The sequence below is a fragment of the Chlorocebus sabaeus genome, chromosome 24, assembly GCF_047675955.1.
Source record: "Chlorocebus sabaeus isolate Y175 chromosome 24, mChlSab1.0.hap1, whole genome shotgun sequence".
Lineage (NCBI taxonomy): Eukaryota > Metazoa > Chordata > Mammalia > Primates > Cercopithecidae > Chlorocebus > Chlorocebus sabaeus.
The window spans coordinates 58,097,191-58,114,166 of record NC_132927.1 but is presented as its reverse complement, the minus strand read 5'-3'; the positions used below and the strand labels follow the sequence as shown (position 1 = coordinate 58,114,166).

The following is a 16,976-nucleotide window of genomic DNA, read 5'->3' as shown; positions in this document are numbered from 1 at the left end:
AACTAAGATATTTAGAATTTTTTTCTGAGGGCAATGGGGAGGCACTGAAGGATATAGGGCAAGGGATCAGATGTGGTTTGCACATTAGAAAGATTCCCTCTGGATTTGAAGAGCATAGTATAATTGAGAATAGACAGGGTGTGCTTAAGATTTTATGGATATATAGATGACTCAGATTTGACAATTATCTTTGTCTCCACAGGGTGGTATAATTAAAGTGCCATTATCAGTTAATATATCAAAATGTTTGTATTGTTTTGTGTTTCCTACCTGGATTTTTTTTAAAGTTACTTTCTTAACAAACTGTCACAAAACAGTAGACTGAGACTTAACACTTTTGACAGTTTTATTACATTTCTAACAGTTCCTAGAAAATTTTCTTCTTCCCAATCCTACATTTATGAAGAGAGCAAGACCTGAGACTGTGAAATAAATGAAAAGGTTGCTGAAGGGAACAAGGTAAAAGATAACAGTCTGAACATGGGTAGTAGTTGTTGTGGTTGTGGCAAATGGCTTTGAAAAATATTTAGGAGGTAGTTCTTGATGATGGCATGAATGAGGAGAGTGAGAGGCAAGAAAAAGTGAAGAAAAATGCTCAGATATCTGGCTGGGCAGTGGTTACTTACACCATAAAATAGGAACCAATAGAGAAATAGTAATTTAGGGTCAGAATAATATAGTCCAGAAAACAGGGGGTATGGTGGTGAAAGGGGGTAAAAGAATGTGTTTGTTCAATTATTGAGTTTTAAATGTCTTTGCAAGTTCTAAGAGAAATTGTGCAGAACTCAGTTGTGTATGTGAATATGGAGCTCAAGGAAAGAGGAAAGAAAAATCACCTTAAAAAACAAGGCATGACCAGGTACAGTGGCTCATGCCTGTAATCCCAGCACTTTGGGAGGTTGAGGCAACAGAATCACTTGAGGCCAGAAGTCCAAGACCAGCCCAGGAAACATAGCAAGACCCAATCTCTACAAAAAAAGAAAAAAAATTAATAACCAAATGTAGTATTGTGTACCTGTAGTTCCAGTTATTCAGGAGGTGGAGGTCAGGAGGATTGCTTGAGCCCGGGAGTTGGAGGCTGCAGTGAGCTCTGATTGCGCCACTGCTCTCCAGCCTGGGTGACAGAGTGAGACCCTGTCTCCAAGAAAAGGCACGAAAAGCCTTCTTCCAGCATCTGGACACAAGGAAAGAGAATGAAGCCTTGTGGATCCAAAAGACGCAAGCACGTCTTCAAAGAAGGAGAGCCAGTCGGCAGTGTCAAATACCGTAGAGAGGTCAAAAAAGAGTTAAGATATTCTGTCCTTGCTGCTTCTACATGAGAATGAAGACCATTCTCAGGAATCAGACTAAACATTCCAGAAAATGTCAATATCACTCTGAAGGGACTCACAGTTACGAAGGGCCCCAGAGGAACTCTGCAGAGAGACTTCATTCGTATTAATGTAGAACTCGGGTTACTCGGAAAGAAAACACAGGCTTCAAGTTGACATAGTGGAGAAATAGAAAAGAATTTGCTCTGGTTCACACTATTAATAGTCACGTACAGAACAGGATCCAGAACATTACACTAGGCTTCCATTACAAGATGAAGTCTGTGTATGCTACAAGATGAAGTCTATGTATGCTCACTTCCTTCTCAGCATCGTCATTCAGAGGAATGGGTCTCTTGTTGACATCAGAAATTTCTTAAGTGAAAAATGCATCCACAGGGTTCAGATGAGGCCAAGTGTGGCTTGTTCCATCAGTATCTCAAGCCCAGAAAGAAGAGTTCATTTTTGAAGGTAATGACAGTAAACTTGTACAAAATTCAGCTTCTTTGATTTAGCAAGTGTTACAGCAGTCAAAAACAAGGATACCAGAAAATTGTTGGATGGTGTCTATGTCTCTGAGAAAGGAACAGTTCTGCCATCTGATGAATAAAGTGTCAGAGTTACCCAGCTATGAAACAAGAAGATGCTGGATGATTCCTAAGACCTATTTGTGATATTTTAAACATGCAATAAAAGCCCTCTATTGATAGAAAAAAAATGGAAGGAAGGGATGGAGGAAAGGAGAAAGGGAGGGAGGGAGGAGGGAAGGAAGGAAGGAAGGAAGGAAGGAAGGAAGGAAGGAAGGAAGGAAGGAAGGAAGGAAGGAAGGAAGGAAAGAAAGAAGGACTAGATTTAGTAGTAAGGCTCTCTCCTTAGCAGCCACCTACAGAGCCATTTCTGAAGAATGGCTGGGGAAAAGGTCAGATTGTAGAAGAGTTAAAAATAGCAAAGATAGACTATTTTTAGCTTTGGCTTATGTTTTCTGCCTAGCAAGGTCAAACCATGTAACAAAGATATGACCTAGCCCAGTACTTCTGAGACTCTTCCACCAAAATATTGCTTATAGCAAAATGGGGTGTGAATCTATGCATGTCTAGGGGTATAGGATCCTACAACTACAAAATTTCTCTAGCTTTATCCTAGTAATTCTTCTAAATTTGTATTTGTTATAGTATGAAAATAGTAGTTTTCAGCCCCAAAAAAATCTTTTGAAAAAAAACCATACTCCCAGGAAAATGTAAGATATTTAAACGGTGGCCTCAGGGAGTTCTGCAGGGTACATATAAACACTAGTTTGAGAAGCAAGGACTCACTCCAAGTTTTGTGTAGGAAAATGTACCTTTATTTCGATTACTTCACAGAGATTGTGTCACAGTTTACCCCAGGTGTGGTGGTTCACACCTGTAATCCCAGCACTTCAGGAGGCCAAGGTGGGTGGATCACGAGGTCAAGAGATCAAGACCATCCTGGCCAACACAGTGAAACTCCATCTCTACTAAAAATACAAAAAAAAAATTAGCTGGGCATGGTGGCACGTGCCTGTAGTCCCAGCTACTCGGGAGGCTGAGGCAGAAGAATGTCTTGAACTCGGGAGGTGGAGGTTGCAGTGAATGGAGATCACGCCACTGCACTCCAGCCTGGTGACAGAGCAAGACTCCATCTCAAAAAAAAAAAAAAAAAAAAAAAAAAAAAAAAAAAAAAAAAAAAAAAAAACAAGAAGGAAGGAAGGAAGGAAGGAGACACAAAGAAGGGGAAGTTGTCCAAGAAGGCAAGAAGGCAATGTTGACCTGGAGAACAGATGCTGGACCAAAGTAGAACTCAGGTTCTACTCCTGGATCACCGTAAAATGATAGTACAAGTTTGGGCAATCACTTAAAGGCTGTGAGCCTCAGTTTCTACTTCTGTGAAATAAAGGAGATGATGTGCACGCTTACTAAATTCCTTTCCCATCATAACTTTCTTCTCTGTTTGCCAATGTTAACATTAAATGGGCTGAAAGGAAAGGAACAGTGAAGTTAAAACCCTTTCAGAGCCAGTGCTAAATGCAACTATGTCCAAGAATTTTGAACTATGTTCAAAGAGTAACCATTTTCCTACAAGGCTGCAGTTCCAACACTGCTTTATTTAGCTATAAATTTTCATAAAAATGGGTCTCAATCCAGATGTTACTGCCTGGCCGAAAATACGAATCAAAACAAAGAGAATTGCATAGTCTGTTTTGGCTTTTCTACATATATAACATTCCTCAAATGCGCAACAGCCAACATGCTATTATTCAGTTTGCAAATGTTTATTAAATACCTACTATTCAATACATATAGTTCACCTTATGGGAAATACAGAAATAAATGAAACTAAATCTCTATATTCAAAAGATTTCACTCAAAGAAGAAACAGAGATATACATCTCGAAGAAAAGGCAGAATAAAATAAATGTCATGGATGGAGATAAAAACCACATGCTCAAGGAGTGATCATCTTTGACCAGGATCTTCTGCTGGAGGAGATGGTATTCTTTCCTTAGTGCTATAGTCATTGTGAGAGTCATTTAAAGGATGTGAATCCTACAGTCCAACTAGTCAATTGAAAAATGAGTTTTACACACAACTTCTGACTGCAAATCCAGCTTTCTCTGCTGCCTCTACAAAAAAAGTATTTATAGTATGCTCTTCAATTTATGAAAACATATATATCTGTGTCTATTTACACAGAGATATATAAAATTCTATTTAATCTTCACATCAATCCCAAGAAAGAGTTGCTTTTATTTATCCAAATGTTTCACAAATTTGAGACTCTCAGAGGTTTCAGAACTTGCCCAAGATCAATCAGAACAAATCATAAAGATAGGACTCAAACCCAAAATTCATAACACCCAAGTCTGCAGTTTCCCCTGAAATATTCCTTGCATGCAGGCTGCCATGCTCTGGGGATAAACTGATAGACCTCCTATCTGATCACTAGTACTACCAGGAAGAAGGTAAGAAGGACTGGAATTCCAAAATTCTTCTATTTAAATAATTATATATCTACTGTATTTATTAAAATAAAAACAAACAGGGGATTATGAAGCTATAGTCATCCCTTACAATGTAGTAGGGTAAGTGTCCATTGAGCAGAGCTTAGGAAAAGGTGATAGTGCAGAGATGCCAAAAACACAAGGACGGCAGGGCACCCCAGAAGCATGAGTAGAAAGCTGTAAGACAGAAACATTGATAATCAGTTTTGCCTCCTTCTCAATTCTGCCCAAGGAGGGACTCAGGAGTGAAAGAGGACTTTTACCATGTCTGTCACTTTTGCATCTTTTCTGTGAAATGAAAAAAAGAAAACAAAAGTTAAACATGTCTCCAACGGCATTAATTTGTCAAGAGTCCAAATCCCCTTTTAATGTGTTACTTTTCTTAAAATAATTACTTTTCTTAAAATAATTATCAGAAAAGAAGAAAGTCACTGAATAATTTTTCAGCGTTTTAAGAGGAGCACTCCACAAATATGTGCATTTATGTGGGCTCTTCCTGTACGCATCCAGCTTATTGATGCTGCAAGTCATGTTTCCAAGCAGATTGCCATGATAGGTCATAATAGATTGCACTGGGGTAGGAATGCGGACTAAGTGGAAATGCAGGGCTAATCTGTCAGGTCCAACCAAGATAAATATCCCAGCAGTACTGCCATATTTCACAGTGCGTAGTGTTGACTATAGATCTCCTGACATGATAAATTTTATGGCCAAATGTGGTGGCATTTTGCAACCCTGGGTCTACTAAGGATGGTTGGTCCTTCTCTAATGGGGTCAATTGTGATAAATTGCCCTGTTGAACTCCTCATGAAATATGACATTTCAGATTAGCCAAATTCTCTTTGATGTGCATGTTCCAGTTAGCCTCCAGACATATACCAGAGGAGCTTTTCTAGTTAGGAGAATGAAATGGTACCAGATATGACCTTCTCATCTTCCCTACTATTTTGTCAGCAATGAAAAAGAAAGGGGAAGAATCTCTTTCCTAGGAAGATTGTGGACAGATTTCCCTCTGGAGTGACAGGAGTTGGAGGGCATTACCTGGGAGGAGAAGAAGGAAATAGATGATTGGTTCAATCTCTTGCATCTTTTGTTAATTCCCCTGACATGGAGTCACCAATTCGTTTTGGAGGAAGTTGTCTTTCCCTATACAAGAGGCCTGAGTAGCCAATAAACTGATGCTACATATTTCTCCAAGGAAACTGACATTTTATCCAGAGCAAGCTAAAATGATGTTTCCATACACAGAATTATGTATGTGCTTCATATAAGAAAAGAAAGCTTGAAAACTTCTGTAGACCACCCCATTTCCCATCTTTTCAAGACTATGAATGATAGTGATGATAAAAGTGTTTGGTACCTGCAGGCTAATGTCAGCATACCCTCTCTCCAATTAATTCAGCCTTGCACACAAGAGCACAAACTGTCATAGTTTAAGATCTGTCACAAAATAACTATGTGACCCTGGGCAAGTAACTAACCTCTGAGCCTTGGGTTTCTCAGATGTAATGAACCCAAATTTCCTTCCATTGCAAAGCTTCTGGTAGGTAATACAACAATGTGTTAAAGATTACAAACTCTGGAACCAGGCTGCCTGAGTTCAAAACCTATATCCTTCACATAATACACAAGGACCTTGAGAAATTTCTTTAATCTCTCTGTGTTCCATTTTTCTCATCTGTGAAATGGGGTTGATAATCAAAGCACTCAACACACAGGGCTGTGGGGAGCATTAAATAATTTAATATATGCAAAGTGCTTCTAATCAAGGACAGAAGATACTGAGTTTTCAGTAAGTGTTTGCAATTATTATACTAGGATTCTATGTGCATGGTATTCAAGTAATGGTGACCAGTCCAGTATGTGAGCTGTTACATAGTAAAACAATTAACATTTTTTTACTATCTCACCATCACCTGTAAATGGACTCCTACATGTGGACAAATTGTTATCAACAAACAATAGGAACAGAACTGCATAATATTAATCATTATGCTTCTATTTTCTTTATCAGTTTATGTCACTAACATATCCACAAATGGTAACATTTTAAACTCTTTCTTCCCCTGAATTAGTCCCACCCCCATCTTCTTGCCCAATGAACACACACACATATACATACACACAAGTGCTCAAACCTCAGTCATTACACAAATCTTTTTTAACTTCAACTACCCAATATTTCAACACCACATCCTCTCTTTTCCATTCCTATAACAATCACACATGAGATACATTCAATAAAGTTTCCTTGATTATGACGATTCTAATATGACTGAATATGAACATAACGGTCTTAGATTAATAAATTGTATTTATTATTTTCAAAATATACAGGTAAATCATACATGCTTTATTCATTCATTCATGCACCTGTAAGCCTACCACATAGTAAGCCCCGAAAAGTTTCTTTTGGGCCCGAAACATCAAAATCTCATCTAAATTTACATTCAGGCAAAATCTTAGTTATTATATTATAGTCAAGCCATAGAGCATTCATTTTTTAAGCAATTACTTATAGAAAATAATTCATTAAATTCCTATTGTTTTTCTTCTTAGTACTTTGCTTTGGTCTATAGATACATTTTTCTAGTTGTGACTTCCTCATGTGAATATTAAGGAAGTTTGACTAGTCTCAGAGGTCACTTTCTGTTCTCATGTTCTGTGGAACAAAGACAAAAATAGTTTCCCATGATTAAGACTTAAGGAAATAATATCAGCCAGGAAATATAATGGATTCTAAAATAATGACAAAAAGGATATGCACAAAATTGATTATTTCTGGGTGGTCAGCTTGTGGATGAATTTTATTACTACCTTAATGTTCTCTGTCTCTCCTCTTTATTCTTTTCCTGTTTGGTTGCACTATTATTATACGGGCTGCCAAAAGGAGTAAAGTGTGATCAGCTTTCCTGGAACATTAAGTCTGGAGAAATTCTGAGGGGATACTCCTGGCTCCCATTTGATTGATGGGTCAATTGAGCAACAGCTGACATATAATGAAAAAATCATAGACTTCAGAGTCCAAAGACTATGCTTTAAGTCCCACTTTTTCTTTCAGCTTTATATTCCACTACAAACAATTTACGTTTCTTCTCTGAGGCTCAGGTTCAGCATCTATAAAATGCATATCCTCACAATTGAAGGCACAACCTTTGCCTGCCTGTCTAGCTATGTCATCCGTGCAAGAAAGACATTGCTATTCCTTATCTTCCAAGTGTAAGAGAAGAAATTCAGTGAGATTAAAAGAGGTGGTACAAGTCAAAGTACCTTGTAAATCCCAGAGTTCTACATGCATTTTGTTGCAGTTGTTACTGTTAGATTACCCCAGCCAAATATTAAGCTTTTATGCCTACATGATTACAGTAATTCAGACAATAATATAAACTTTGATTATAAATAGATATGTTTGTTCTCCTTAATTTGAGATATACAGAAAAAATTCAAGAGGAGAGTAGCACTTCCTCTTTCCACTAAACTTCAAGCATGGCAGGAATGGCCTATGTCTATCTTGTACACCAATGGGTATCTCTAGCACGTAGTAAAGAACCTGGAATTTAGAAGGAGTTAGAAAAACTCTTCCAATGATGGATGTGATTCCATTTTATGATTTCCATAAAATGCCTGATTGCATTATTGCAAGATTAAGGAAAAGGCCATGCAGTTTGCCAGCTCAAGGCTGTTGGGTATGCAGTCTAAATTCATCTAGTCCCATGGCTGTGATTTGGTCCCACTTCATTGTCATCTTCTCTGGCTTAAATATTGATTCCAGGTCTTCTGGCTGGCTGAGATTTCCAGGATGGGAAATACAATTATAGACATATCTTTGCACCTTTTCCCCTCCTTATCTGGGTAAGAATAAAGAACTTTGGAAATATGAGGACCTATTTTCTGGCTCTACACTTCCCAAGAAAAACTTTCTCTACTGTTTCTTTTTTTTTTTTTTCCCATAGGTTTTTGCGGAACAAATGGTGTTTGGTTACATGAGTAAGTTCTTTAGTGGTGATTTGTGAGATTTTGATGCACCCATCACCCAAGCAGTATACACTGTACCCAAAGGGTAATCTTTTATCCCTCATATCCCCCCACCCTTTCACCCAAGTCCCTAAAGTCCATTATATCATTCTTACGCCTTTGCATTCTCATAGCTTAGCTCCCACTTATGAGTGAGAACACATGATGTTTGGTTCTCCATTTTTGAGTCACTTCACTTAGAATAATGGTATTCATTTCCATCCGTTGCTATAAATGTCATTATTTTGTTCCTTTTTATGGCTGAATAGTATTCCATGGTACATATATATATATACCAAATTTCTTTATCCACTCATTGATGGCCATTTGGACTGGTTCCATGCTTTTGCAATTGGAAATTGTACTGCTATAAACATGCATGTACAAGTATCTTTTTTGTATAATGACTTCTTTTCCTCTGGGTGGATACCCAGTAGTGGTATTGCTGGATCAAATGGTAGTCCTACTTCTAGTTCTTTAAGAAATCTCCACACAGTTTTCCATTGTGGTTGTACTAGTTTACATTCCCACCAGCAGTGTAAAAATGTTCCCTTTTTACTGTATCCCCACCAACATCTATTTTTTCTTAATTTTTTGATTATGGCCATTCTTGCAAGAGTAAGGGGGTATTGCATTGTGGTTTTGATTTGCATTTCCCTGATCATTAGTAATGTTGAGCATTTTATTATATGTTTGTTGGCCATTCATATATCTTCTTTTGAGAATTGTCAGTTCATGTCCTTAGACCATTTTTTGATGGGTTTGTTTGCTTTTGTCTTGCTAATTTGTTTGAGTTCCCTGTAGCTTCTGGATATCAGTCTTTTGTCAGATGTATACACTGTGAAGATTTTCTTCCACTCTGTGGGTTTTTTGTTCACTCTGCTGATTGTTTCTTTTGCTGTGTGGAAACTTTAGTTTAATTAAGTCCTATCTATTTATCATTGTTTTGTTGCATTTGCTTTTGGGTTCTTGGTCATGAAGTCTTTGCCTGAGGCAATGTCTAGAAGGGTTTTCCCATGTTTTCTTCCAGAATGTTTATGGTCTCAGGTCTTAGATTTAAGTTCTCGATCCATCTTGAGTAGATTTTCATAAAAGGTGAGAGATGAGGATCCAGTTTCATTCTTCTACATGTGGCTAGGCAATTATCCCAGCACAATTTGTTGAGTCGGGTGTCCTTTCCCCACTTTATGTTTTTGTTTGTCTTATCAAAGATCAGTTGGCTGTCAGTATTTGACTTTATTTCTGGGTTCTGTATTCTATTCCATTGGTGTATGTGCCTATTTTTATTGCAGTATCACGCTGTTTTGGTGACTATGGACTTAGAATATAGTTTGAAGTTCGGGAATGTGAAAATGACCATACTGCCAAAAGCAAGCTATATAAGTTCAATGCAATTCCAATCAAAATACCACCATCATTCTTCACAGAACTAGAAAAGACAATCCTAAAATTCATCTGGAACCAAGAAAAGAGCCTGCATTCCCTGCCATTTCTTCACCTGATCTCACCCTCCCTTTTCTAACCAGTTTCCTCTCTTTCCCTGAGAGGACAAGAAATCCAGTCAGGGACTGGGCAGAGGACCAATATTTATTACCAATACTCACTGTGTTTTACCACTGGTAAATTAAATGAGTATAGAGTTAAAAGAATGACCTAGATGAATAAAAGTGGCATAATTAATATTTAATGGTATAAATGAAACTGGTATATATTGAGATAAAGGATATTCCCAAAATGATTTGATTTTTTTTTTTTTTTCCGGAGAAAAAGAGGTGAGAAAGAGATCAAAGGAGAGGCTTAAGGAGAAAGAGAAACAGAGACATTTGTACTAAGAAATGACCCAGTTGTGTCTTTAAAGATAGATCACATTTTGGGAAGCAGGCAGACCCACAGACAAAACTCTCCCAAACAGCAATTTTTTAATTCCTTGGCTTCCACTATGAAATCAATTAGTTTTTTATGAATAGTAAACTTACTCTCTCTCGTACTCTTCCAAATTGTGTAAGATAGAGTCTATCATTGGATCAGTTAATTGGATCAGCTCACTCTTCATGATAAGCATGAGAATTACACAGTATTTTATACTCTAAATTTGAAGGAACCTTCCATACCTGCCCCATGAGTTGGTTACCATCTTAGCTTACCAAATTTATGATCTGTGAGCTTCCATGACCACTCACATCTGTCTTGATTTTCCCTGGGGCTACAGCAACGATGGTTGAGAAGAAATTCATAAGTGTTTGGTTTTGAAGTACTGTGTTGGCCTCATGAGACTGGAGTAAGAAAAGAGAGGAAGTTTCTGTTTCTCTCAGATTTCATTTTAACAAGATTCCAGACTGACATAATTTCCCAACCAAATGGGACCAATTTAAATACCAGGATATAGTGATTTTTTCTTACTATTTGATTTTAGTATTTCACTTTTTAACTAGGAACCATAAGGCATCATTCAATAAATATTTAATAGGCTGTTATAATATAGAAAGCACCCTGCTAAGTCTTGCTGAAGATGTAAAGGAAAATAAAACATGACTTGTTTCCAATCCAGTTATGCCAGTTCATATACATGCAATACAGTTAAATATATGTAATAGCATAAATGAACTAGAAGCAAACTCTCTCTCTCTATTTGTGTATATATATATATATATGTCCCACTTATCCCATTATTTAATATTTAAATATGCCACTTTTATTCATATATATATACACACACACACAAATGAATTTTTGTGTACATATATATGTATCTATATCTATTGTCTATATCTATTGTCAACTGAAGAATAATAAGGTTCATAAATTTGGAAAGAAGAGCTTTATTTCTCCTAAATGGTTGCAGCCTGCAGGTGGCCCTTCTGACAGGCTGGAAAGTGTAGCATCCAGTCACCAGCCAAATACAGGAACTTTGAGGGAGACTTAAAGGGACCCAAAATTTATGCTGAGTGGAGTGGTCAAGTATACATATTTAATAAGCTATAGGAGGAGTCATTAATATTTATGAATGGAGAAAGATGCACATGTGCAATGGAGCTTTACATCCCTTCATGAGTCACAGGTACAAAAAGTGATGGCATCAGCATGATCTGAGGGTGGAGTTTTCAGCCCTCTGAGGTCAAAAGGTAAAGCAGAGGACACAAATGTCCTCATTGTACACCCTCTGTAGACTGGCCAGAATCACTCCATGGTCCCTGGTCTCTTAACAGCAACGAATGCCATTCAGCTGTTGTATTAAAACTGCTAAAATGAAAGAGCAGTGTCAGGGGTTGGTTGAAATCAGCAGTAGAGTGAATCTTTCAAAAGGGCTGGCTTCTGTCTAACCCTCAAGGAAAAAAGTCTAACGGCAGTTAACAAAGAAGGGTGTATAATGAGGTGAATCTGCCCTCTTATCACTTCATGGCTAAGAACTCCATTTTCAAGGTTTCCCTAGGGTCCCCTTGGCCAAGAGCGGATCAGTTCAGTTGGTTGGAGAGATCAGAATTTCATTTTTATTTCTCACTCTATGGATAGATAAATATATAGATAGACAGATGATAGACAGGTAGAAGATAGACATAGATAAATAGATAGATGATGGATGGATGGATAGAGATAGATAGATAGATAGAGAGATAGATAGATAGATAGATAGATAGATAGATAGATAGATAGATAGATACAATAACTCACAATATAAGACAGCATATAGGCTCCAATAGAGGAATGACAATATGTAAAAAGGAAGAGTGGAAATATCAGAGAAGAATCAAAAGATATGAGCCCCAACTTCACACACACACATACAAAATAGACACTTTTCTAATGGGGAGCGTGGAGTCCTGATAAGCAACAAGGATAGAGTCTAGCTGTCAAGATAGAAGAAAGAAGAAAAGGGGGAGAGGAAAACCAGCTCTAGCAAAAATGCTGACTAACCATCATTTTCTTGCACAAACACCCTGTCACAGGATGCCTGGGGTGTAAAGACCTGCCAGTTAAGAATCACCCCAATGTATTTTTAGCGAAGCAGCATGACCCTAACCACATATAGCCCCTAGAGCATGACCCTATAAAACTTCCCTCCAGACCCTGACTCTTCTCAAACAACCCCTTCACTGCTGTGCTGCTCATTGCTTCCTTGCAACATACTTTCTCTTTAATAAACCTGCTTTCTTTAACTCATTACTGTCTTGGTAAATTATTTTGCCACCAACAATGCCAGCCCCAGTCAGTGACAACCCATGACAGGGAGGATTTCAACTGATGGAGAAGAGGTTGGCAGATATGAGATAACCCAGTCAACTTGAGAAATATTAAGAAATCATGTTTAAATGACACTTTAGTGCTGAAATTTAAAAGCCATTAAAAACCAGAGTGAAGAATTTGGCCTTCATGCTACAAATAAGAAAAGGCCATTCAAGGATTCTTAGTAAAGTAACATCAAGAATGTAATATTTAGGAAGATCCATCTACCAGCATTAGGTAGACTCATTGAAAGAAAAGTTGCTTATAGGCAGAGAATCTAACAGAATGAAACTTCATGGGAAGGCAGAATCAGCGGACTGATATGGCTTCAAATTCCATTTACTAGCTCTATGACCTCAAGCAATTTACTCAGCTTCTCTTTGGTTTCACAGTTCCCTCCACTGTAAAAGAGAAATAAGAAAAGAAAATTTACAAGCTTGTGGTCAAGATTAAATCAGATGGTGTATGTAAAGTGCCTAGCAAGGAATTGGCTCAGCCCTTGTTTATGGAAGAATGTCTTAATTTTGGCTTCACTTTTGATGGATGATTTTGTTGATTATACAAACCATGATTGACAGATCTTTTTCTTTTAGCACTTCGAGTATGTTATGCCATTGCTTTCTGGACTCTGTTGTTTCTGATGAGGTATAAGGCATTTTTCATGTTATTGTTCACTTCTATATGTTGAGTCATTTTTCTCTTGCTGCTTTCAAGATTCTCTTTTTGTTTTTGGCCTTCAACAGTTTGACTATGATATGTATGATTCAGATCTTTTGTGTTTATCGTTCTTGGGGTTCTCTGAACTTATTCTGCCATTTTGGAAATAATTGACTGAGCCCCTGTCTTTTAAGTAATGTTTGCCAATACAAACATATAAAGTTTCATTAAGCGTGAAGGTTAGCTTATTAATATTTAGCTTAGAATTTATCTTAGAACCATTTTCCTTCTTAGGTTGCAGTATTTTTCTTTGACATTTTGCTCCACTAGCCACCTTATAAGTTACTTCACCACTGACATACTTTACTTGCCCTAAAAAATCAGACAGAATGGATACAGTACTAGTTTCTGTGATATAAAGAAATAATTTGTAAATTCATTGGTTGCACTTAGTAAAAATTAATATTTATTGGTCACTCCCTCTAATCTCGAGTCCTCTAAGTACTTTGCAAATATGATCTCATATAATCTTCCTCACAAACCATATACTATATACTAATATTGTCTGACTTTACAGGTGAGCAAACTAAGGCTTACAGGGGTTAAATAACTTGTCTAGGTTGCACAGCTAGTAGTAAGTGGCTGAACCAGATTCAGTTGACAAGGCTGACTCATAAGCAGTATATATTACTGTCTGAATTGAGGCATGCTTCTTTAATTTTGTATTTCTTTTCCCAAAGGCAGAAATTTATTTCAAGTCTCCAACCTTCGTTTTAACTTGAACATAATGATAATGTGTTTTCTATTAGGGCCTTTATTTATACTCCCATACAAGAGGTAATATTGCAAAGTGTCTCTTGGACCCTGATTTTGGTAATAGATTATCTTGATTCAAATGTAAATCCATCTCTTTGCTTTGTGTGTTGACAAGTAATTTAAAATCTGTATGTCTTGGTTTTTTTCATCTTAATTCAGTATAATAAGAGTAACTACCACTTAGCACCGCAAAATGCTAGGACAGTCTAACCCAAAGTAAGCGCTCAATAAATGTTAGATGTTATTATTACCTTGTATCTTTTATATTGGACTTATCAGATTATACTATAATTTTCTATTTGTCTGATTTTCCTATTTAACTATTAACCCCAAAAGGCAGAGACTACATCATTTTCATCTTTGTAGGCCTGAATCCTATCAGTATCTGAAACATAGTACTAATACATTATATTTTTAAGGGATAGATGGATGAAAGAGTTTTTTCACTGAGCAAGCTAACATTTTACATCAGATTTTCAGCCTAGAAAAAAATAGCCAGGTGTTCTCTGTTAATTTTCAGAACATGGTAAGTTCACCACATATGTAGCAGTAAATTGCAGATGGCAAAGGAAAACTCCCCACCAACAGAGAGAAAAGAGATGTCGGTGGCCCTAGCTCATCACACATCTTTGACAAATCTAGTTTATGTAACTCCACAGAAGCTAATGAGAAGCAATGAGGACTAATGGTCCAGAAGTGCTCTTCATTTCATAATAATCCATGCCAATCTTACTTTGTTCAAGACATACATGCTTTTGGGTAATTGTCCACTGGTAGGAGTTTCATTTTACCTTGTAATTAATGATTTGCTTGTATCGTCCAACCCACCATTCCCTCTCCCTCATCTTCACAGGGTCCACATACACACCAGAGGAAATGTCTGTGTTCATGTACCATATTAGCCTCTTGAGAGGGCTTAGGTTTGACATTTTTAGTTTCGATAGAAAAAAAAAGACCAGAAAATTTATCAGTACTATTTTATATGTGTATATATATGCACATTTACATACATGTACCTATACATATAGGCACATGGATATATATATATATCCAACTAAAAAAAGAGTTAGCTTATTGGTATCATTAGGAATTCAATACAAAACTCATGGACTGACCTAGAGGCCAGGCGCAGTGGCTCACGTCTGTAATCACAACACTTTGGGAGGCTGAGGCAGGCAAATCACGAGGGTGGGAGATCGAAATCATCCTGGCTAACATGGTGAAACCCCGTCTCTACTAAAAATGGGCAAAAAATTAGCCAGGCATGGTGGTGCACGCCTGTAGTCACAGCTACTTGGGAGACAGAGGCAGGAGAATGGCGTGAACCTGGGAGGCAGAGCTTGCAGTGAGCCGAGATCGCACCACTGCACTGGAGACTCTGTCTTAAAAAAAAAAAAAAAAAAACCATGGTTTGACCTTAGCCCAACACCTAAAGACCTGATCTCTGGAGTGATACCATTTGGGTTTGAAGCTCAGCTCCATCATTTGCTACCTGTTCCTCTTTTTTCATAAATCACTTTTCTGAGTATCTATTTCCTCATTTATACCTTTCTCACTGGCTGGTGCTCAGGATTAAGCGAGATGTCTGATATGAAAGAAGATGGCAACATTATCATCATTCTCATTTTACAGATACAGAAACCAATGGTTAGAGGTGTTAGCAACTGGCAGCATGTTTTCCTGAAAATTAACTCCACAAAACCCAACTTTCTAAACATCTAATTTGTTTTCTTTACTAAGTTCACTGGTCTGATGAAAATGCTTTTTATACCTTTAAGTGATGAGAACACTAAAAATCAAACAGGAATGTTTTAAGAACTTAAAGGGATGGTTGAATTTTGGTGTCTCACGATAAACGATCTAGCAAAACAGAAATGTCAACATTTGTTATGGGAATTTCTCAGTTTCTATTGATATCTAGATCCATTTTAACATTTTTTTCTGTTTTGTCAGATTTTAGCAGTTTTAGGAATTTTTCAGTCAGTTTTTAAAATTATTTGTATTTATTAATTTATAGTCAAGGAATATTAGAGGTACTAATCATATAATCTACTGTAATAAAATATTCTGAACAGTTCCACTTTCTTTACACACTTTGAAATTTTTAACCCTTTTATGTCCAGTATGTCAATTAACTTATGACTATCCCAATTGTCTCTTATTAGCAAATAGAATTTCTGCATTTCCCATCTGATGAGATTTTTCTGCAATTTATTTTTATTTAAGATGCTTTTGGATTTAATTTTAAATTCTTAATTTAATTTAAATAGTTAATGTAATTCACTCTTTCCTTAATTAAAATAACTAAAAATCGAACTTAAAATAAAGATTCAATTCCACTTAAAATGGAAGCTCAATTTAATTTAAAATTAAAATTTAATTTAATTTAAAATTGTGATTATTTCACATGCTTTTGAATTAAATTTAAATTTTAAATTGTTACAGATACAAACTGAAACTTGATATGCCATTTGAGATATTGGCAACGGAATATTAAAAGTGCGTGAAGTTTGAAAAAATATAAAATGACATTCAAAAGCATCCAAATTCACATCCAAAAGAAGTAACTAAAACAATTCTAACATGTATAAAAGTCAAAATGTTGGCTGGAAAATAGCATTTTTAATTGAACTTATAATTTTTTTTAATTCTTGACCATTTTTCTCAGCTACCATATTAGACTTAGTGTAATTCATATTCTTGCTAAGCTGACTAACATTGTTGTTAGAAACTATCAGAATTGGTTATTTGGTTAACAGATCATCAGGAGAATTGATCCACTTCCTAGATAATTTTCCCACAGTTACATACTGGCAGCCAATTTTAGAGCCGAAATCTCCTTGAGACATAGTTCTCCTTTGGGTGCACGATTTTAGAGAATATAGGCCAAAGAAACTCAAATGGAAAGTCCGTCATGGTTAGTCTACTTGAGCAAGTTG

General features: G+C 36.7%; 1 pseudogene; it reads left to right on the top strand.

The window, feature by feature from the left end:
* The first annotated feature begins 1,321 nt into the window (after positions 1–1,321).
* Positions 1,322–2,047, top strand: LOC103229457 (large ribosomal subunit protein uL6 pseudogene; annotated as a pseudogene).
* Positions 2,048–16,976: the final 14,929 nt, after the last annotated feature.